Here is a 22,316-nt window from a genome sequence, read left to right on the forward strand (position 1 = left end):
GGAGTGAAATATTTAACATGTTAAAAAACAAACAAACAAACAGCAACCTAGAATTCTGTATTCAGCAAAATTATCCTTCAAAAGTGAAGGAGAAATAAGGACTTTCTCAGACAAACAAAAATTGAGGGTATTTGGCACCAGTACATCTGCCTTGCAAGAAATGTTAGAAGTTGATCTTCATAAAGAAGGAAAATATAGATCAGAAGCTCTAGTCTACATAAAGAAGGAAAGAGTGTAAGAGAAGGAATAAATAAAGGTAAAATAAATTATCTTTCTTATTCTTAATTGACTTAACAGAGAACAGTTTGTTGAAAATAATAATAGCGATGATATATTTGGTGATTATAGCTTATGGAGAAGTGAAATGAATGATGGCAATGTTATAAAGGAGGGAAGGAGGAACTGGGACACTCTGTGTAAGGTACTGGCAATCCCCATGAGGTAGGTATGGTGTTATTTGAAAGCAGACTTGGATTAGTTGTAAATGAATATTGCAAACTCAAGGATAACCACACAATAATAATAATAATAAAAGAAGTACAATTGATATGCTTAGAGAGAAGAAAAATTAAATCATATAAAATGCTCAATTAAAACCAGAGAAGGCAGAAAAAGAGTTGAAGACAGAAAAAGAAACAAAGAAGAAAAGCAACAAATGAAAAACTGTAATAAATATGGTGAATGTTCATCAAACCATATCAATCACCACTTTAAACACCAATGATCAAAATATATAAATATTAAGAAATACAGATACTGTCAGAGTGGATAAAAAAATAAGATCCAACTAAATGTTGTCTACAAGAAACCACACTAATATAAAAACGTAGATTGAATAAAAGTAAATAGGTGGATAAAGATATACCAGACTAACACTAAGCAAAAGAAAGTGGGAGTAGCTGTACTCATTTCAGACAAAGCAGACTTCAGAGCAAGTGAAATTATCAGGATTATATGATGATAAAGTGATCAGTTCTGTAAGAAAACATAACAATCCTTAATTTCTATGCACCTAACAACAGAGTCAAAATATATGAAGCAAAAACTGGTGGAACTGAAAGGAGAAATTGATGAATCCACTATTATAGCTGGAGACTTCAAGAGGCCTCTATCGGTGATGGACAGATCCAGGGGGCAGAAAATCAGTAAAGACATAGTTGAACTGAACAACACCATCCGTCAACTGGATCTAATGGACGTGTAAAGAATAACTTACTCAACAACAGCAGAATACACTTCCTCTCCAGCTCATATGGAACATTCACCAAGACAGACCATGTTCTGAGTCATAAAACATATCTAAACAAATTTAAAAGAACAGAAATTATGCAATATTCACTCTCCAAATACAATGGAATAAAACTAAAGATCAATAACATAAAGATAGCTGGAAAAACTCAAATGCTTGGAGATTAAAAAACACACTTCTAAATATCACATGGGTCAAAAGAGTTCTCAAGAAGAATTTTTAAATATTTCCAACTAAATAAAATACAACTTACCACAATTGGTGGGTGCAGGGAAAGCAGTGCTTGGAGGAAAATTTATAGCGTTGAAAGCATACATTGGAAAAGAAGAAAGACATGAAATCAATAATCTAAGCTCCCACCTGAGAAAACTGGAAAAGGAAGAGTAAATTAAATCCAAAGTAATAAGAAGACAAGAAATAACACAATTAGAGCAGAAATTGATAAAATTGAAAACAGGCATTTAATAAAGAAAATCAATGAAACCAAAGGTGGTTCTTTGAAAAGATCAATAAAATCAATAAACCTCTAGCCAAGATACTAAGGAAAAAATAGGGAACACAAATTACTAAGATCAGAAATGAAAGAGGGCCTATTAGTACTGATCTCATGGACATTTAAAGGATAATAAAGGAATACTACGAACAACTACATAACCACAAATTTGATATCCTAGATAAAAGAGACCAAACTCTTAGAATGACACAGTCTACAAAACTCACACCAGAGAAACAGACAGGCACTACAGTCCCTGTTGTAGCTGCTGCTGAGCAAAAGATCGCCGTGTCTCCCATGTATGCAGATCTTGACAAATCTACCGGGAAGGTCTTCATGCAGAGCTATAGATTTGACTTCATAAAACTTGATTTGAAAACAAAATCTGAGAATGGACTGGAACTTACCAGCTCAGGCTCAGCCAACATGATGGGCAGTCTGGAAACCACGTATAGATGGACGAGATAAGCCCTGGTGTTTATGGAGAAATGGACCAGGTCAACACCCTAGGCACCAAGATCGCCCGGGAAGACTTGCCTGCACGTGAACTGAAGCTGACCATTGACTCCTTCTTCTCACCTAACACAGGAGGGAAAATGCTAAAATCAAGACAGGGTACAGGCAGGAGCACTATCCACCTGGGCTCCCACATGGATTTCGACACAGCCGGGCTTCAATGTAGAGTGCTCTGTGCTGAGTTACAAGGGCTAGTTCACTGGCCACCGGATGAATTTTGAGCCTACAAAGTCCCAGTGACCCAGAGCTATTTTGCAGTGGCTGCAAGACTGATGAATTCCAGCCTCACGTTAATGTGAATGACGGAACAGAGTTTGGTGGCCCCATTACCAGAAGGTGAACAAGAAGTTGGAGACCTCTATCAATCTCACGTGGACGGCAGGAAGCAGTCTTGCTTCATAATAGCAGCCAAGCATCAGATCGACCCTAATGCCTTCTTCTCAGCCAAAGTGAACAACTCCAGCCTGGTAGGTTTAGGATACACTCAGACCCTAAAACGGGGTGTGAAACAGATGCTGCCAGCTCTGCTGGATAGCAAGAATGTCAATGCCAGTGGCCACAAGCTTGGTCCAGGACTGGAATCCCAAGCAAAAATGAATGCTTATAGGGCCTGGACCTTGCTTGCTCAGCAAGAACACACAAGCCCATTGCAACCATGTGTCCTTCTGGCCCCCTTCTGGGCAGGACACCAACCATCTGGGCAGGACACCAACCATCTGGGCAGGATGCCCAGCTACTGGGATTTGTAAGTACCCGGGGCCTGGCCAGCCCAGATCTTAATTTATCTCACTCAAAGAACATCATGTCTTAAAGGAACACAGAGCCCTTCCACACGAACTATTGTTCCTGGGACCGCTGGCTGTACAAGGGACAGCCCCTCTCGACAGGCACGTAGCCTTTGTGCCCCTGCCTATATAAGCAACCCCCTCCCCACCCATGGTAGTGGATGCATACTTCCATCCAGTTGGCCGCCTCTGGACATTTCCTGTAAGTAACTCCCAATAAACCTATATGTCTCGTTCGCCATCTCCAGGTCTTTTCTTTGTTCTCTCCACAACCTATCCCCCAGTGCTCTCCCAACCGGGCGTGTGGCCAGACAATGTTGTACAGTCATTTAATTTTAAACCATTATTTTGCAGCATAGCTACCTTTGGAATTTTGTGTACCTTTTAATGTCACATGTCTGGAATGCAAGTATTGCTCAATATCATGTTAGACCTCCAGGTTAAAGATGATTCAGCTTTAAGCTCTTACCCTCCAAAGGTACAGAGAAATCCGATTCCAAAAAATGTCCTTTCGGCTGTAGACTTGGGGGGAGCTTGGTGGCCCTTCTAGAGACGTCAGGTTTCTTTTTTATCTAGAAATGGCTGCAAGTGGAAGCTTACAAAGTGTAGGCATTTTGTAAATTCGTATTGAGTAAATGAATGAAATTGTGACTTCCTGAGAATCTGTTTCCTAAATGCAGAGTGGATCATTGCCTGATGGTGTGTACAAACTCACCTGAAGGGACGTTTTTAGACAGATCTCCATGACCTGTTTCCATCCCAGCGCATCACCTCTTTTACACCAAAAGTGGTCTGCAGGGCCTGGTAGCTGTTTCTTCTGTGCCATTTTGGGGTGGATGTGATGAAGCCAATAATTCAGGACCTAATTCTCTCTCATGTTGTGGATTTTTGCCCTTGCACCAGAGTATGAAATAGCTTCCAGTAGCTCCAGCTACAAGCTGGGAAGAGTCTCCATCACTATAGCCACATGGTGACAACACATGGAATCTAAATTGGGTTCCTGTTGTAATCTCACCACTGGGTTTATTTTTTTAGCAGTTTGATGAGCACATTTTAGAGTCTTCCATTTTGTGTGCAATTAGATCCTCCCCTTCAAATGCTGTAATTAACATCACCTAAAATAAAACTTGAATAAAGCATCAAAACCTCAAAAAAAGAGAAATAGACCATCTGAATAGGCTTATATCTACACAAGAAATGGAATCAATAATTAATAACCTTCCAAAACAGAAAGCACCAGGCCCAAATGGATTCATTGGTGAATTCTACCAAACATTTAAGAAAGAAATTATACTAATTCTTTACAATCTTGTAGAAAACAGAAACAGAGGAAATACTTCCTACCTCATTTTAAGAGGCTAGAATTACCCTAATACCCAAATCAGGCAGACATCATAAGAGAAGAAACTACAGACCAATGGCTCTCGTGAACGTAGAAGCAAACATTCTCAATAACATATTAGCAAATTGTATTGTATAAAAACAATTATACACAACAACTAAGTAGGATTTATTCCAGGTATGCAAAGCTGCATAAACGTTCAAAAATCATTTAATGTAACCCACCACATGAACAGGTTAAAGAAAAAAAATCACATGATCATATCAATAGATGCAGAAAAACGTTTGACAAAATCCAACACTCATTTAGGATAAAAACTCTCAGTAAACTAGGAGTAGAGAGAACTTCCTCAACTTGATAAAGAATATCTACCAAAAAAACTACAGCTAATATCATACTTAATGGTGATACACTGGATGCTGTCCTGATAAGATCAGAAACAAGGCAAGGATGTCCCCTCTCACCACTCTTATTCAATATTCCACTGGATATTTGAGCTAATTCAATAAGACAAGAAAAGGAAATTAAATGGATACAGATTGGGAAGGAAGAAACAGAACTATATTTGTTTATGGGGGACATGATTGTCTATGTAGAAAATCCCAAAGGATCAACACAAAATCTCATGGAACTCAAAGGCAATTATAGCCAGGTTGCAGGATACAAAGTTAGTGTGAAAAAACGCATAAAGTCGGGGCCGGCCCGGTGGCATAGTGGTTAAGTTCACGTGCTCCACTTCGGTGGCCCAGAGTTCACAGGTTCAGATCCCAGGCATGGACCGATGCACTGCTTGTCAAGACATGCTGTGGCGGTGTCCCATACAAAGCAGAGAAAGATGGGCATGGATCTTAGCCCAGGGCCAATCTTCCTCCCACACATACAAATAAAGTCATTTGCTTTCTTACGCAGCAATAATTAGTGTTAGAATTTGAAGTTAAAAACACAATACCACTTTTATTATCACCTAAAAAAATGAAATACTTAGGTATAAATCTAAAAAAATATGTACAAGACCTATACAAGAAAAACAGCAAAACCAGGATGAAAGAAATCAAAGAATTTATAAATAAATGGAGAGATATTTCATGTACATGAATAAGAAGATTCAATATTATCAAGATGTCAGTTCTTCTCGACTTGATTTATAGATTCAATACAATCCCAGTCAAAAGCCCAGCAAGTTATTTTGTGGATAGGGACAAACCGATTGCAAAGATTATATGGAGAGGAAATATACTTAGAATAGCTGACACAATACTGAAGGAGAAGAACGGCTGGAGGACTGACACTACCCAATGTTGAGATTTACTATAAAGCTACAGTAACCCAGCCAGTGTGGTATTGACAAAAGAACAGACAAACAGATCAACTGAACAGAATACAGAGCCCAGATCGACCCACATAAGTACAGTCAACTGATCTTTGACAAATGAGCAAAGACATTTCAATGGAGAAAGGATAATCTTTACAAAACAATTGTGCTGGAACAACAGGACGTCCACATGCAAAAAAAAAAAAAAAAAGAATCTAGACACAGACCTTACACCTTTCACAAAAATTAACTCAAAATGGATCATAAACCTAAATGTAAAAATCAAAATTATAAAACTCCTAGAAGATAACATAGGAGAAAATCTAGGTGACCTTGGGTTTGGCTTTTTAGATACTGCACCAAAAATACAATCCATGAAAGAAAAAAATTGATAAGTTGGACTTCAGTAAAACTTAAAACTTCATTCTGAGAGAGACACTCATATGACAATGAAAAGACACGTCACAGACTAGGAGAAAGTATTTGCAAAATATATACCTGTTAAAGGAGGGTATCGAAAATATACAAAGAACACTTGAAACTCAACAATAAGACAACAAATGATGCAATTTAAAAATAGGCCAAAGATCTGAAAAGATACCTCACCAAAGAAGATACACAGCTGGCAAATAAGCATATGAAAAGATGTTCAACTTCATATGTCATTAGGGAATTTCAAATTAGAACAACAACGAGACACCACTTCATACTTAGTAGAATGGCTCAGATCCAAAACACTACCACCACCAAATGCTAACAAGGATGTGTGAAGTCTCATTCATTACTGGTGAGAATGCAAAATGTTACAGCCACTTTGGAAGACAGATGGACAATTTCTTACAACACTAAACATACTCTTACCATATGACCCAGGAGTCACACTCCTTGGTATTTATACAAATTAGTTGAAAAATGTCTACATACAAACATTTATAGCAGCTGTATTCATAATTGCCAAAACTTGGAAGCAACCAAGAAGTCCTTCAGTAGGTGAATGGATAAACAAACTGTGGTTCATCTATACAATAGAATACTATTCAGTGGTAAAAAGAAATGAACTGACAAGCCATGAAAAGACATGGAGGAAATTTAAACGCATTTTTCTAAGTGAAAGAAGCAAATCTGAAAAGGCTACATACTGTATGATTCCAACTACATGACGTTCTGGGCAAAACCACAGAGACAGTAAAAAGATCAGTGGTTGCAGGGGTGCAGGAGAGAAAGGCACGTATGCATAGTAGAAGCACAGGGGAATTTCAGGGCAGTGAAACTATTCTGCATGACACTATAATGGTGGATACATGTCATTATACGTTTGTCAAAATCTCATAGACTATAGAACATAAAGAATGAAGCTAATTTAAGCTATCAACTTTAGTTAATAATAATGTATCAATACTGGCTCATCAATCGTAACAAGTGCACGCACCACAGTAACCCAAGATGTTAGTAACAGGGGAACCTGGTGGGAGGGGTAAATAGGAAATCTCTGTACTTTCCACTCAATTTTCTATTAACCTAAAACGACTCAAAAAATAAATATTTATTTTTTAAATGACAGAGAAATTAAGACATTCCCAGATATACAAAAACTGAGAGTTTGTCACTAATGGACAGGTTCTATTAATAGAAATGCTAAAGGACTCCTTCAGGCTGAAATGAAGTGACACTAAACAGTAACTCAAATATTCACAGAGAAATAAAGAATACTGGTAAAGGTAACTACATAGATAAATATAAAAGTCAGTATTAATGTATTTCTTATTCATAACTCCTCTTTTTTCCTAAATTATTTAAAAGACAACTGCATAAAGCAATAATTATATGTTGTGGGGCACACAGTGTAGAAGGATGTAATTTGTGAGAATAACAACATAAAGGGGCAGAAAATGGAGCTATATAGGAGCTAACTTCTTATATACTATTGAAATCAAGTTGTTATTAATCTGAACTAGATTATTATAAATTAAAATTTTAACTGTAATCCCCAGGGAAACCACTAAAAAGCAAATAAATAGCACATAGTAACAGAAATGACATGGGAATTAAAATAGTACACTAGAAAATATCTATTTAACAGAAAAGAAGGCTATAGTGGAGGACTTGAGGAAGAAAAAGTTATAAAACATATAGAAAACAAATATAAAAATGGCAGAAGTAAGTTCTTAACAGTAATGACAGTAAATGTAAATGGATTAAACTCTCCTATTAAAAAGCATACACTGGGAGAATGGATTTTTTTTTTTAATTCTAGCTATATGCTCACCAAAAGAGACTCAAATTTTTTATAAATATATTATTTATTTTAAGAGCTTTATTAAGATATCATTGACATATAAGAATTGTATATTTTTAGGGTTTACAACTTGATGTTTCAATATACGTATACATTGTGAAATGATTACTACCATTCAGCTAAGTAACAAATATCATCTCTACATAGTTACCACATGTGTGTGTTGAGAAGATTTAGTTTAAGATCTATTTCCTTAGCAAATTTCAAGTACACAATACAATATTTTAACTATAGTCATCATGCTGTACATTCAATCCCTAAAACTTATTCATCTTATAACTGAAAGTTTGTACACTTTGACCAAACCCTCCCCATTTTCTCCACCCCGTTAGTCCCTGGTAACCGTGTGTAGTGTAAGCCCTGAAAGTTGGTTTTTCTTTTTTGTAATGCAAGTGCCTGGCTTAAGCTTTGATTGCCAAGACATCCACTTCAAAAAAACATCCACTTCAAAGATGGCTATGTCCAATAAACACACTGCTAGCCACATGACTGAATAAAGAGCCAGCCCCCTCCACCAAGGCTCCTTTGTTTGGACACCTTGGTTGATTTTGATAATTGTCCATTTGGACCACGTGTTTTCCTCTTCTCACACTTTAAAGTCTCACTCGTATTTTAAGTTCACCAAGAAAGTGAGCCTATGAAACCCCAGGCCCCCACCCTTGACCCCAATTAAAGCAGAACCCCAGGCCTGCACTCTCTCTCTCTCTACCTGCGACCTTGCTGAGGTCCCCCAGGTGTGCCATGTACTTCCAGGACACATGAGTAATAAACCCTGTCTCTTTCCGAGTTTCCTAATGGTTATTGCTGAAGAGAGTCTTGCACTCATAGTAAGAACCACAAGGACCAGTCCAGCCACAGTAGTTATCGACAGGCTGAGACTGACACAGAACACCACGGTTCTATTCTCTGTTCTATGTGTTTGACTTTTTTATATTCCACCTATAAGTGAGATCAGACAGTATTTATCTTTCTGTATTTGTCTAGCTAATTTCACTTAGCATAATGTCCTCCAGGTTCATCCAAGCTATTGCAAATGGCAGAATTTCCATCTTTTTATGGTGGAATAGTATTCCGTTGTGTATATATATATTCCTTTGTAGACAGATTGATAGGTAGATAGATAGATAGATGATAGATAGATAGATAGATAGATAGACAGATAGACAGATAGATCGATAAATACACACACCACATTTTCTTTATTCACTCATCTGCTGATAGATACTTGGGTTATTTCCATATCTCGACTATTATGAATAATGCTGCAATGAACATGGAAGTGTGGATATCTCTTCAAGATCTTGATTTCATTTCCTATGGATATATACCCCCAGTAGTGGGATAGCTGGATCATATGGTAGTTCTATTTTTAATTTTTTAAGGAACTTCCATACTGTTTTCCACAGTGGCTGCACCAATTCACATTCCCACAAGTAGTTTACTCCACACCCTTGCCAACACTTGGTATTTCCCGTCTTTTTGATAATAGTCATCCTAACAGGTGTGAGGTGATACCTCATTGTGGTTTCCATTTGCATTTCTCTGATGATTAGTGATGTGGAGCATCTTTTCATACACCCGTTGACCATCTGTACGTATTCCTTGGGAAAATTTCTATTCAGATCTTCTGCCCATTTTTCAATCAGATTGCTTGTTTTCTGATATTGAGTTGTCTGAGTTCTTTGTATATTTTGGATACTAACCCCTTATCAGATTACTAACCCCTCCAATCATCCTCCACATTGCAAGCAGCAATCTTTCCAAAACTGTTGTGGTCTTATTACTCCAAATAATGTTACTCAAGACACACACATGCACATGGACCTGAGTGTACACGCACACACACGCACGCATGCACACACACACACACACAAATAGCAATAGGTCCCTGAAGGATGGATGGTGTTGTTGCTCATTTCTGTATCCTCTGTGCATATCTCACTGTCTGACATTTTGTGCACTAGTTGCTCAGGAGATATTTTCATTTGGTTAATGGATTATTAAGGAAGAGGATACTATCCCAGACAGTAATAGGAGAGCCTGCTGCTTGTTCTGAGACCGGCACAGTATACCACAATTTTATCTGTACACAGAGAACTAGGAGAAAATACGAAGAAAATATCTAAAGTTTAGAAAATTATATTTATTGGGAGAGGTTCAAGGATCATCTGAACTTGAAAAGCGAAGGCTGCGGAGGGATTTAGATATATTTTCCACAGAGCCCACGTGGTAGAAAAGAAATGCTCTTCAGGTCAGGGGACCAGGCCTCTGATCTGCCCTGCAGGGCCCATGCTTCTGCCCTGTTAAGTTACACGGCTGGGCGCTGAGCAACCTTACAACACAAGTGCTCCATGATTCTAAAGCTATGCATTAAAACAGAGGAAGGAACAACACGCAAAGTCAGCAGGAGGGACTCTGCTAGACGCAAGGAAGCACCTCCCCAGAGCAGAACTGGTTCAGGAGCGAGGGATACAAGAGAGCTGAGCAGACTTGCTTGCTGAAGGGCCTGGTTAGCAGGTGGGTCTTCAGCCATCCTGGGGGACTTCTGCGGCATTCTTCCGAGGTGGCGGTGGGGCTGGCAGGGCAGCTGGATTACCCAATCCTGAGCCTCTCTGATATTCTGATGAACATTACAGGTCTGAGAAGGTCTTTTTTTCCAGAAAGACTGCACCAACTCCTCTGGGCATGTAGAGAAATATCAGTAAGATGAGTCCGCGTTAATGTTTCTTGTCATCAGAATAGTTGTGGATGATAGTCCTACAAAGGGTGGCATGTTATGGGGTATCAAGGGGAGCATTTTCTAAGAGGATAACAGAATTTTTTTCTAAAATTCTATAAATCCAAATACAGCTGGGGATATATTTTCTCAGCACTTCGAGCTTCCCTCCAGGAACGAGCAAGGATGATCCCTCGGCTTTGTTTTAAGGAAGCTGCATGTTGGGTGGAATTCGCCGCTTTCCGAAAAAGACACGACAAACCCAGGTGGCAGCTCGCGGCCTCTATCGATGTTCCACACGACTCCTCTCTGAGTCTATATTTAGCCTGATCTGATTGAGTGGGATCACATGCTCAGCCATGATTTACTTCCAGGGCCAGTAATAAATCTCCTGTGGGAACAGTAGTCAGTTGCTGTTGGCTGGGTTCCTTCTCCGTTTTTATTATGCCTCAAAGCCGTAAAGATATACAATTAAAATGGACAAGAAATATCTATATCTAGATATCTATCTGCTCCACGGATTGCATCCTGTAGAAAAAGATTAATCCCTTTAAAAGATGAATTATGGCCATTTGTTCAAGGATCCATATGGAAAAATAACAGCTTCTAGTAACCATCTCCCTCACTGTGGTGTTTCCCACTGAGAGAAATAAATTCTGAAATTCTCTCAGCTACAGAAAATGGCAATTCCACCACAGCAGCAGAAAAACAACCCTAGTAGGTAAAGACATTTGAGCTAAGGTAGACTTTGGGAACACAATGTCCTGGTCTTGGAATGAGGCCAGGGAAAATTCACTCCCTGTCCTTTTATGGTCACTGGATTTGAGCTGGGTAGGGGGGTGTGCACACATCTTGGAAGTGACAGGGTTCACATTGGCATTCCAGTGATCACAACCTGTCCTGTCCCAGGGTGAGGATGTGTGGCTGCCCTTCCCAAGACACCACTGGGTCCTCTGCCTGCCTGAGTGAGCATCCTTACCCCGTGACTCAGGAAGAGCAGGATAAGGGAGGGACGTGTCGAGCCTGGACTGGAAGAGGCCCAGCCATTTCTCTGGGCTCCTGGGTTGAGGTTAATGGCATGCATTACAAAGGGGAAGACAACAACTTTGCAGAGGAGAAGCCTGTCAGACCCACTTTAGCAGGTGATCCAGGTCAGCAGCACCAGTGAGGCAACATACAGACATTATGGGACTCAAGATACGATGCACTGAGGAGGACACGATATCACTTTTATGGTCTTCTTGCCAAAAATGCAAAACCTAAATTTAATTGTGAGAAAATATCAGACGAACCCAAATTGAGGGACATGTTACAAATCCTGGCCATTACTCTTCAAAAATCTAAAGGTTTGACAGACAAAGGCAGAGGAAACTTCCAGCCTAAAAGAGACCAAGGACATGTGATGACTGAATGCAACCTTCGAGAGTGGATGGGGTCCTGGCCCAGAGACAGACATCGGCAGAGCCGTGGGGGGTCTGAATGAGGTGGGTGGATTTGTCAACAGTGCTGCATCCGTGTGAATCCCCTGGTCTGACCATCGTAAGGTGACTGTACAGATACTGACACTGGAGGAGCAGATGGGAATTCTCGGTACTGGTTTTGCAACTTTAAGTCCAAAGTCATTTCAAAACAGAAAGTTAAAAATTAAAAAAATAAAATCTCTTCAAAATTTAACAAGAAGAAAGAAGGAGGAGGAACGGAAGAGGGGGGAGGGGGAGGAAGGGAAGAGGAGGGGAGGGGAAGGGGGGGCAGAAGGGGTAGAGGAGGGGGAGGGGGAGGGGAGGCATGTTTAGCTGTGTCTCACCTGCTGATGAAGACTAGGGGAAGGCCAGATGACACCCCTGGGGTGTTGGAGTGCTGGGCTGCGGAAAGGCAGCATCAGTCGGGTGGAAGGAGGAGAGAGACCACCTGTCGGTGGTGGGGTGGCTTCGACTTCTGGTGTGGACAAATGTGTCACATTTGCCAACGTGCCTCAAACCTTGATGTTCCAAGAACCTCCTCTCCCCTTACTTAGCAGGATATCCTGTCTTTGGTCCCCAGGTCCTATCGTCCCTTCCGAGTTCTTGGGCAGGAGCGAGGTGGCTGTCACAACTACAGGGACTTGGACTGCCTACTCATCCCCGCAGGGCTGGCTGTGGCCAGGCGGCCCCTCTGCCCACCCACCACTGTCGCCCTGCTGCCCCACCGGCCTGGGTGCGGCTCCCCTCTCTGGAGCTCCTCAGGACTTTGCTGGGCTCCTTTTCCCCAAGAGTCAGCCCCCTCCATGGACCCCAGGTTCCAAGGCTGCCCCTCTCCCCCAGCTCCCTGCCCTACCGAAGTGGGGGATGAGCTCTGCGCCTCCACTCTGAATGTGGGGGTGGCCACCGGGGCAGGTGGCCATGAGGGGGCAGTGTGGACATGTCACAGGCCAGCTCTGCAGCATCCTCGAGCCACTTCGACTTCCCCCCTGACATCCAGCCGCCCGCCTGGGAGAGAGGAAATGCACCCGCTTGCTGGCACCGGCCCACTCCAAGCGGTGAGGCTGTGGGCTATTTTTATTCTCTTTCTGTCGTTTTTGTATTTTCCAAATTTCCTACAATTAATAAATGACTTTCATGACCAAATCAATTTTATTAGTAAAAAGAAAGGCCAGGTCCACAGGGATCCATGTTTTTGCATCATGTGTACCCACAGTTTTCAAATGTACACATTCTCCAACTACAGAGATCCTGGGCAGGGCCATGGGCACTGCAGACCAGCCCAGCAGGGGGCTGCACCTGAGACGAGCTGCGCCAGGCTCTCCTGGTCCACGGGGCCCAGGAGCCCCCCTTAGCCAAGCTGGCTCCTCACCCTGCGCCATTATCTTTGTTGTAGCTGAGCCCGACTTCCTCTTATAAATAAGGCACCTGCCCCTTGCCTTCTTGAGGACCTCTCTGGTGCTCTTTACCATCCGCCCCTTAGCTTTCTTCACAGCCATCACATCCCAGGCTCTCTGTCATCTTCTATGAGGCCTTACCAATTTCCCCACGTTCCACCTCGGCTGGGAGACCAGGCTGCACAGGGACCGGAGTGCAGGGAGGACGGGATGCACGGTGGTGGTGGAGTGGGGGTGCCCGAGGCTCCCATGAGGCCTCTGCTGCCGCAGCTGGCACTGCCTCAGGACCACCAGGGTTCTCCTAGGCCCTGCTCACACCAAACAGGCTGCCATTTCCCCAGTGTCCCCGTGGGGCTGTCTGCGCCCCTGCCCAGGGGGGCAGCACAAACACTCCCACTCCAGGGGCTCAGGGCTCTCAGGGTTCGCCCACCCACCTGGGCTGGAGCCCCTGCACCACAGGAAGCCCCCAGACCACCTGCACACCCCTGTCCTGTGCAGAAGATGACAGCTACATCCTTGGGCCTGAAGCGTGAGGGGCTCTCCCACAGCAGCTGGGTCCCCGCACTCTCAGAGCCAGAACCCACACATTTCTCCTCAGAAGTAACACAGTATTCATACGAAGGCTGTGTTCATGCCGAATCTTATTTTAAACCCTAGCTTAGACCTCAAGGCTGCACTGAGCCACGGATGTGTGAGGAAAAGCCACTGACAGCAGAGACAAGCATAAAGGAAAAGAACTGGGAGTGATTCCTCGTCCTGGTGCCGAGAGTCGCTCAGAAATCCATGTGTTGCAGCCTCTCACTGTGTCCGGGGCTCCGACAGGTACTCCCTCTCCTGGGGCAGCTGATTCTGATCTTCAACAGGTTCCTGCACAGTTATCTCCGCCTCCCCTCCCATTTCCCCTCTCCTCTCCCCCCTCCCTCCCTCCCCCCTCCCCTCCTCTCCCCCTTTCCTTTCTCCTCTCCTCCACCCCTCCCTCCCTATTCCTTCCCGTCACACTCCTCTTTGTCCGTGCTCCTTTTCTCTGTCACCCCCTGCCCCAGGCCCCCAGGTTTCTGCCCTTGTGCCCACACCCCCAACACACAGCATCATGAGGCCCCTACCCCACTCTGTGCCCATGGGGTCTCAGCCACAAGCCTGGCCTGGGGCTCAGGCCTGGACCAGGACACATTTCAGCGCTAGAAGCTGGGACCCCCTAGCTACCACCACGTGGGGGGACAGCTCACCCCTCTTTGCTGCAACTCCTGCACCATGGTGAAGTCAAGGGGGGTGCACGGAGACATTCTGGTGGAGGTGTGGCAGGGGGGTCTGGGGAGGCCCGGGCACTCAGGCTTCTGCCCCCCACAGTCCAAGAGGGAGCAGAGGCCGCCCCACAGTCCCGCGGAGAGCAGGGCTCGTCCTCTCCTCCCAGTTCTGGGGGGCCCCTCGCATCCAAGGAGATGTGAGCTGAACAGCATCCTTCCAGGGGGCCCAGGGCCACGCCACGCGCTTCAGCTGTGATCTGACAGGCGCCTAAACATGAGAAAGGAGAAGCCGGCTGTTGAAGCAGGTGTAAAAAAGTCAAGACCCCCGTGCATTCCAGTCCCACCCTGTGGCCCAGGAGGGCTCAGTCCTCGGCCATGGAATCTGGGGTGGGTGACACGCCCTGCAGGGGCCCACACCCAACTCTCCAGGCTCTTCTTCTGCATCTTCTCTCACCTAATTCACAAGAATAAAGGGGGAGCTTAACATCGCTTTTTTTGGTAATCTTTTTTAAGCTTAAAAATGTGGTGTAAAAATCAATTAAGGAATTATCAAGAAGGAATGATTTAAACCTAGTCATCTGATGGGCATGGCACCAGCATGACAGTGAGATCTCTGTCCCTGGGGTCTTGCCCTCAAGATGGCATCTGTAGTCACCCGAATCAGACCACCAGCCCGCCGAGATCCCCCACCCAAGTTTCCAGAACACACGGAGCAGGTCATGCAGGCTTGCAGGAACACCTTCAAGCCCAGAAAACACTCCCACAGGCTGCCCCCTTCAGATCAGCTAAAAACTGCTGTTCCCGGGGACCCGCCCTGAATAACTGTTTAAGGAAGCCACCCCCAGATTCCCAGATCTCCACCTCACACTGGGGTCTTCCCTCACAACACTCAGCACAGCAGGCCACGGGCAGCTCCCTTATTTCTTCTTCCTGGACAAGGCCGCCTCCCGTGGGCCGTCAGGTCCTGCGGATGGAGAGCTCGTCTGTCTCATCCCCTCGGTCTCCAGCAGAGCAGATGCACCATAAGGATTTCTTTGATTTTTTTTAGTTTAGTTTTATTTTTTAATGAGACATAATTCACATACCATATGATTCACCCATTCCAGTGTCTAAAACAATGGTTTTTAGGATTTTCTCAGAGCCCCACAATCTAACTTTAGAACACCTGTCACCCCAAAAAGAAACCTTGTCTCCACGGGCACTCACTCCCCGTTTCCCACATTCTTTCCCCTCCCCAGTCCTAATAAACCACTTTTTCTCTGTCTCTACAGATGTCCGGTTCTGAACATCTTCATATAGATGGAATCATACAATATACGGTCTTTTGTGACCGGCCCTTTTCACTGAGGTTCATCCACCTTGAAACATACAACAGGCTGTAGGGTGTGTCAGTGTTTCAACCCTTTTTATCATTGAATAATATTCCAGCATTCATATAGACCACATTTTGTTTATCCGGTCACTGACTGATGGACACCTGGGCTGTTTCCACTGTCTGGTTATTATGAATAACGCTGCTATCAACATTTGTGCTCAAGTTTTTCCATGGACGGATGATTTCAGTTCTCCTGGTGTATATACAAGTGGAATTGCTGGACTAAATGGTAAGTCTATGTCAACTTTTTAAAGAAACTATGACACTGTTTCACAAGGAGGCTGCCTCATCTTACATTCCCAGGAGCAGTGAGAAGGCTCCAGGCCTCCAGTCCCCTCATCACTTGCTATTAGTCTCTAGACAGCCGGCCTCGGGACTGGGAAGGGCTGTCTCACTGTGGTTCTGATCTGCATCTCCCTGATAACTAACCATGTTGAGCATCTTTTCATGTGCTTATTGGCTGTTTGTGTACCTTCTTTGGAGAAATATCTATACAGATCTTTTGCTCTTTTAATTGTGGTAAAATGCTCGAAACATAAAATTTACCATCTTAACCCCTTTCAGGTGTACAGTCCAGTAGGGTCAAGTATATTCACGTTGTTGTGAAACAGATCTCCAGATCCCTTTCACACCCATTACACAACAACTCCGCGATTCTCCTCCCTAGCCCTGGCAGCCGCCACTCCACGTTCCGGGTCTGGGACTCTGCCGATCTGCTTCTGAGATGCTGAGTAACTGCATCCCCCGACCGGGCATGGTCCTCTGCACTCCGTTTCCATCTTAGCACAGAAGTCCTCTGGGTGCTGACCTCTCTATCGGAGCACTTCTCCGACATTACCCACGACGTCGTGGGGGTTTCAGATTTCAAGATTCTTCTGTGTCCTCCGGTCACAGGGCAGTTTCAGTTAATGTTGGACAGCAAGCTGGCTGTTGCCCCTGGAATGGAAATTCTCCAGCCCACGTCCCAGTGGCTGTCACTGGGCGGCGCTCGCAGGCTCTGTCACAAGCCGCAGTCTCCGCCCCACGCAGGCTACTGCTGTACAGAGAATGTCCACACCAGCACTCCAGCTGTGGGGGCTCCCGCAGTCTCGCTGTTCCCGTCAACGTGTCCCATTAATGTTGTCACAAAGCTGGGAAAGGAAACATCTGCCCCCATCACACGACCCGGTCAGAGATGCAGCCTCGTCCCACGAAGCCTGTGCAGACACGCCAGATTTTGTCCAAACTTTCCCCGCGATCCACCGGCCCCTGTGTTCCTAACTGTAGGGCTTCGCCCACAGGTTTTGGTTTTACAATACTAGGTAGGGGAAGTGTCCCCCGCCAGACAACACCCCAGAAAACACTGAGGTGAGAGAGACACAACTTCTTCACATAAAGCCTGCTGAAATCTTCCAATTTTCATCCAAACTGCCACCTTAGGAGCCCAGGCATTCCTGTGGCCTCTCCACGTAATTGTAGCCTCCGTTAGGACCACGAAGGGGTTCTGGTTCCACAGCCCATGGGGCTCCGTGTCTCGGAGCCCCAGAAACTCTCCACCCCGGACATGTAATACTCGTGGGCACATGGCTTTGGGTCCCCAGCAGGGGACCAGCCAAGGGACACTGGCCTGTTTGTCAATCTTCCTCTTGATTCAATTGCAGGACCCTCACCTCAGTGACTGCAGGTCAGGGCCCTGTTGCCACCGTTGGCTTGGACCTTTCCAAATTCCTCCAAACCAGAGTGACAAAGCAGATGTGTTTAGGGCCTTGGATATTGAGGGCCAGCAAGGGCTCCCGTTCGTCCCCTCAACCTTGGAGAGTGCTGCCTGAAGACCTTTGTTTTGACCCTCGATTATTCACCCCATTTCCTCATAGCCAGTTCAGGATTTCCCCTCGGCTGGCACAAGTCCCAGGCCTCTGCCCCCTGTCTGCCCCCATTACTGTGGCCCTCAGTCTAGTCTTCGTGGTCACCTGCTGTTTCGGGACACTGTTTTCCTTTGGAAAGGGCTCTGAGACCAGAGGCTGTCCTTTGGGTTGGGCCAGCATCTGGATCCCCAACACATCCTTCGGCAGGGGGCCCTGAGATGGGGGGCTGTGGTTCCCCTGGACACAAGAGGGGCTTGGCCCATCTCCTACTTTCACTTGAGCTGTCATATATCACAATAACCAAGGATTGTATCTTTTGCTCTTTCTTGTAGTTTGCATTCCTTGCAGTAAGGATCCTCAGGCCCCGGGGAAACAGCCCTCCACCTGAACCCCAGGCCTGGCACTGGTCGCACTCACCGGCCTGACGCCCACTTCCCTTGTCATAAGACTCCGCTTACCCCTTGGGGTCCTTTCCTGCCTCCACATTCTGACCACCGTTGGCTCCAGGAGGGAATGGGGGTGTCTTCTCCCTGTCCTGTCCTTGCCCCCCAGGACCCACTCCTGTCTCAGGAACCAACTCTGCAGGCCACTCGGACAGGAAGAGCCCCCCTCGCTGGGCACACAGATCACATCCCCCAGACTCTGGATGTCTACTCACCTTTTCCATCCGGTCAGTGACCACTTGAGTCTGGAAGGCAGACTCGGACACGGGCCACGCAGCCAGGATTCCAAGCCGGGTGCTCTGTAACCAAGTGCTCACCACACATTTCAGCCCCTGCCGGAGTGTCCTGTGATGGGGAGGATGTTTCCCTCTGGTAGGTGTGACCTTCCCTCGTCTGGCCAGGGTCTCCGCGGAGATGTGTGTGGGGGGCCAATTCTGGGGGAAGCCTGCACCTCGAGTCTCCCCAGGGCAGCAGTTTATTGGGTGGGACATCCCCACATGCTCGAGGCTCTGAGACTCCAACTGGCAGAGCAGAGCCCATGATGAATTACACAGGACGGGACTAAATGCGCTGACCCGGGAGTTGGCTCCCAAGTTTATCTGGCCCTCACCTGGAAACAGCAGCTCTGCCAGGGCAGCTGCCACATCAGGTGGCAGGTCCGGCTCAGCTGCACTCGCGCCCGGGGTTGGCGAGGCAAGCGACAGCCCCAAACGGCGGGAGGAGAGAAAGAGGGCTTCAGCTAGCAGGAAACACGGCTCCAGTCTTCGGGCCAGCTCAGCGGCCCCTGCGACTTTCCCACCCGCAGGCTCCAAGCTCCGGTCTCCACTCGGAGGCTCCTTCCCGCACACCTGCAGCCCCAGCCCTGAAGATGGAAGGCATCGAGGCAGGACTGGCTCCTCCCATCAAACCTGGCATTCTCTGGGGCTAACAAATGAATAGGAGCATTCATCCTCATGACAGCAAACACTTACAATAACGTATACTGGGCGCCAGGTGCTGTTCTTGGAAGTCTGCATGTTAGTGACCCATTTAATCCCAACAGCATCATGGGGAGGGGCGATAACGTCTCCATTTCACAGAAGGAGGAGCAGAGGGCTCGGCCAGGAACAAAGGCGCCTCAGACGTTGTATCTGATAGAGCATCTAACCCCCAGCGGCGTGTCCCCGCCCCCTTCGCCAAAAGAAAAGCCAAACCAAGAGTTCCGCCCCATGAAAAGCCACACAGTGCACACGAGGCTGGAGAGGGGACGACGCCCCGACGGGCACCGGAGTCTGCACCCTGAAGAAGTCTGCAGGCTTCGGGGGGCACATCGCTGTGCATGGCAAGACCTGGTGCACAAAAAATAGCACAAACCGAGCAATCTTATGTGTGAACCTCTCTGCAAATAGCCTCAATAAGATATTAGCAAATTTAATTCCAAAGCTCATTAAAATAATAATAAACCATGGCCAAGTAGGATTTATCCCTCAGGAATGCAAGGATAATTCCAATTAGGACATCTATTCACACAATTTACCACATTAACAAGTCAAAGAAGAAAAACTATGTAATTATCTGGGGAAAAGCTAAAATGGCATTTTTAAAAATTCAGTATCCGTTCCTGATTAAATTTTAAAAACACTTAATAAGTAGATATTTTCTTACTATGATAAAAAGCATATCTTAAACCAAAAATAAATATCAAACTTGATAGTGAAACATTCTCATTATTCTCTGCCATTAAAAAATGTTGATTTGAGGTAAGAGAAGAACACAGAGATGAGAGCTGTGAAGAAGAGGAAGGCAAAGCCATCATCCCTGGAAGCTAGTGCCACACGTGCTCAGGAAATCCAGACGCGACGGGGGACCCGAGGAACCACAGTAAAACGTAAGGTGGCTGCTGACACGTCTACGTGCTGAAGGAGCCTTCCTTCTACATATAAATAAAAATCAGCTTGAGGGGGAAAAAAAGGAACAGAGCTCTCTTTACAAAGGCAACAGCAACAAACGTGTGCAAAGGAGCAAGATCCGAGCAGGGCTGTGTGGAGAAACTAAAACTGCAGCAGAGGTGGAAACAGACTTGAGTGACAGGCCAGCAGGTCCCAGGGGACAGAAGCTCCGACACTGAGGGTGTCGGCTCTCCCCAAACGTATAGTAAATTAAATGTGGAGCCACGTGAAAACAACAGGATTCCCTTTTGAACAAGATACTGATGCTTAGCTTGTTATGGAAAAACTAAACATATAACAAAACTCTGAAAATACGAACTTAAAAATTCTGAAAAATAGGAATAAAAACAAGGGAAGATTAGCTCTACCAGATGTTAAAACACACTATAAAGGGGGCCGGCCTGGTGGCACAAGCTGTTAGGTGCGCGCGCTCTGCTGCGGCGGCCTGGGGTTCGCAGGTTCGGATCCCTGGCGTGCACTGACGTATTGCTTGTTAAGCCATGCTGTGGCGGCGTCCCATATAAAGTGGAGGAAGATGGCCACGGTTGTTAGCTCAGAACCCATCTTCCTCAAGAAAAAAGGGAAGGATTGGCATCAGATGTTAGCTCAGGGTTAGTCCTCCTCACAAAAAAAAAAAAAAAAAAAAAACACACTATAAAGTTGTAGAAATTGAAACAGTTTGATGTGACAAACCGACAGGTGTACCACCTGGAGAGACTAGGAAGAGACATGAATAGATATAAACATGGGAAGAAACACGAGGCAGGGGCGACTCTTCCAGACATGGCTGCGGTCCCCTCGCTGACCAACCCACAGGGCCCAGTGTCGCCCCTTCAGTAGCAGCCCCAGGGCTGCGTTCAGAGCTGCACCTGCTGTCACGCTCAGGTGCAGCCACGTGATTGAGTCTGGGCCAGGGAGACCAAGGCAGAATTCCGAGTGTGCATTCTCTTGTGCACTCCCATGTGGTAGCCACTACCCGCGTGCAGCCATTTAAATGTAAATGTAAATTAATTAAAATTAAGCATCACTAAAAACTCAGTCGCTCAGTCACACTAGCCACATTTCGGGTGCCCAAATACCCACGGGTGCCTGGTGCGCACTTCCACGCCCTGGGTCATCTCTGACTTACAAGTCATTTCCCCAGATTCCCCCTGCAGGAGGCCTGGCGCAGGCATGGAGGACCCTGTGGTCACACAGGAGAAGACAACACCCAGGGCAGGGCGGGGACCAGGTGAGGCTCTGTAAGGAGACCCCTACGCTCAGGGTCACGGGAGGGAGGCCGCCTGGAGCTCAGAGCGCGGGCGCCTCCGGGCCTCACGCTGGTCCCGCCCCGGGGCCTTAGGGAGGAGAGCACCGGAGGGGGCAGGCGGGGGCGCCCGGCCTCTGGACCGCTCCCTGCTGGACTGTCACACGGACAAGGAAAGCTTGTGTGTTTTAAGTCACAGTTCAATGCCCTTACTAACACAGCAGGAGAAAGACGGGTTATTCCCTAAATTGTGACGGGACAACAGCATGTCGGTCAGAAACATAAGCATGGGTTACTTTTTTATTCTTTACCAATTCGTTACAAATTCATTGTATTCCAAGGAAAGTGCTGGCAGGAGTGTGCACAAAGACACTCACTGCAGTAACAGGTCAAGACTGGCACCAAGTCCACCGGTGCAGGACTGGGCAGAACGTGCTGTGCCCACGTGTGGAAGTGCTCAGTAGACAGGAAAAGAATTCAGCACGTCAACAAATAGCCGTGGAGCATCCACTACAGACCAGGTCTACAACCCAGATGTGAATGGAATTTCTGCTCTCAGGGAACTTACGTTCTGTCTGGGGAGAAAGAGGATAGCTGGATAGATGATAGCTAGGTGATAGCTAGCTAGCTAGCTAGATGATAGGTATAATAGATGATAGCTAGATAGCTTGAT

The 22,316-nt window shown here is 45.7% G+C and overlaps 1 pseudogene; it reads left to right on the top strand.

Moving 5' to 3' along the window:
- The first annotated feature begins 1,946 nt into the window (after positions 1–1,946).
- LOC131420272 (voltage-dependent anion-selective channel protein 1-like) lies at positions 1,947–14,096 on the top strand (annotated as a pseudogene).
- Positions 14,097–22,316: the final 8,220 nt, after the last annotated feature.

Source organism: Diceros bicornis, chromosome 22 (assembly GCF_020826845.1).
Source record: "Diceros bicornis minor isolate mBicDic1 chromosome 22, mDicBic1.mat.cur, whole genome shotgun sequence".
In the NCBI taxonomy this organism is placed as follows: domain Eukaryota; kingdom Metazoa; phylum Chordata; class Mammalia; order Perissodactyla; family Rhinocerotidae; genus Diceros; species Diceros bicornis.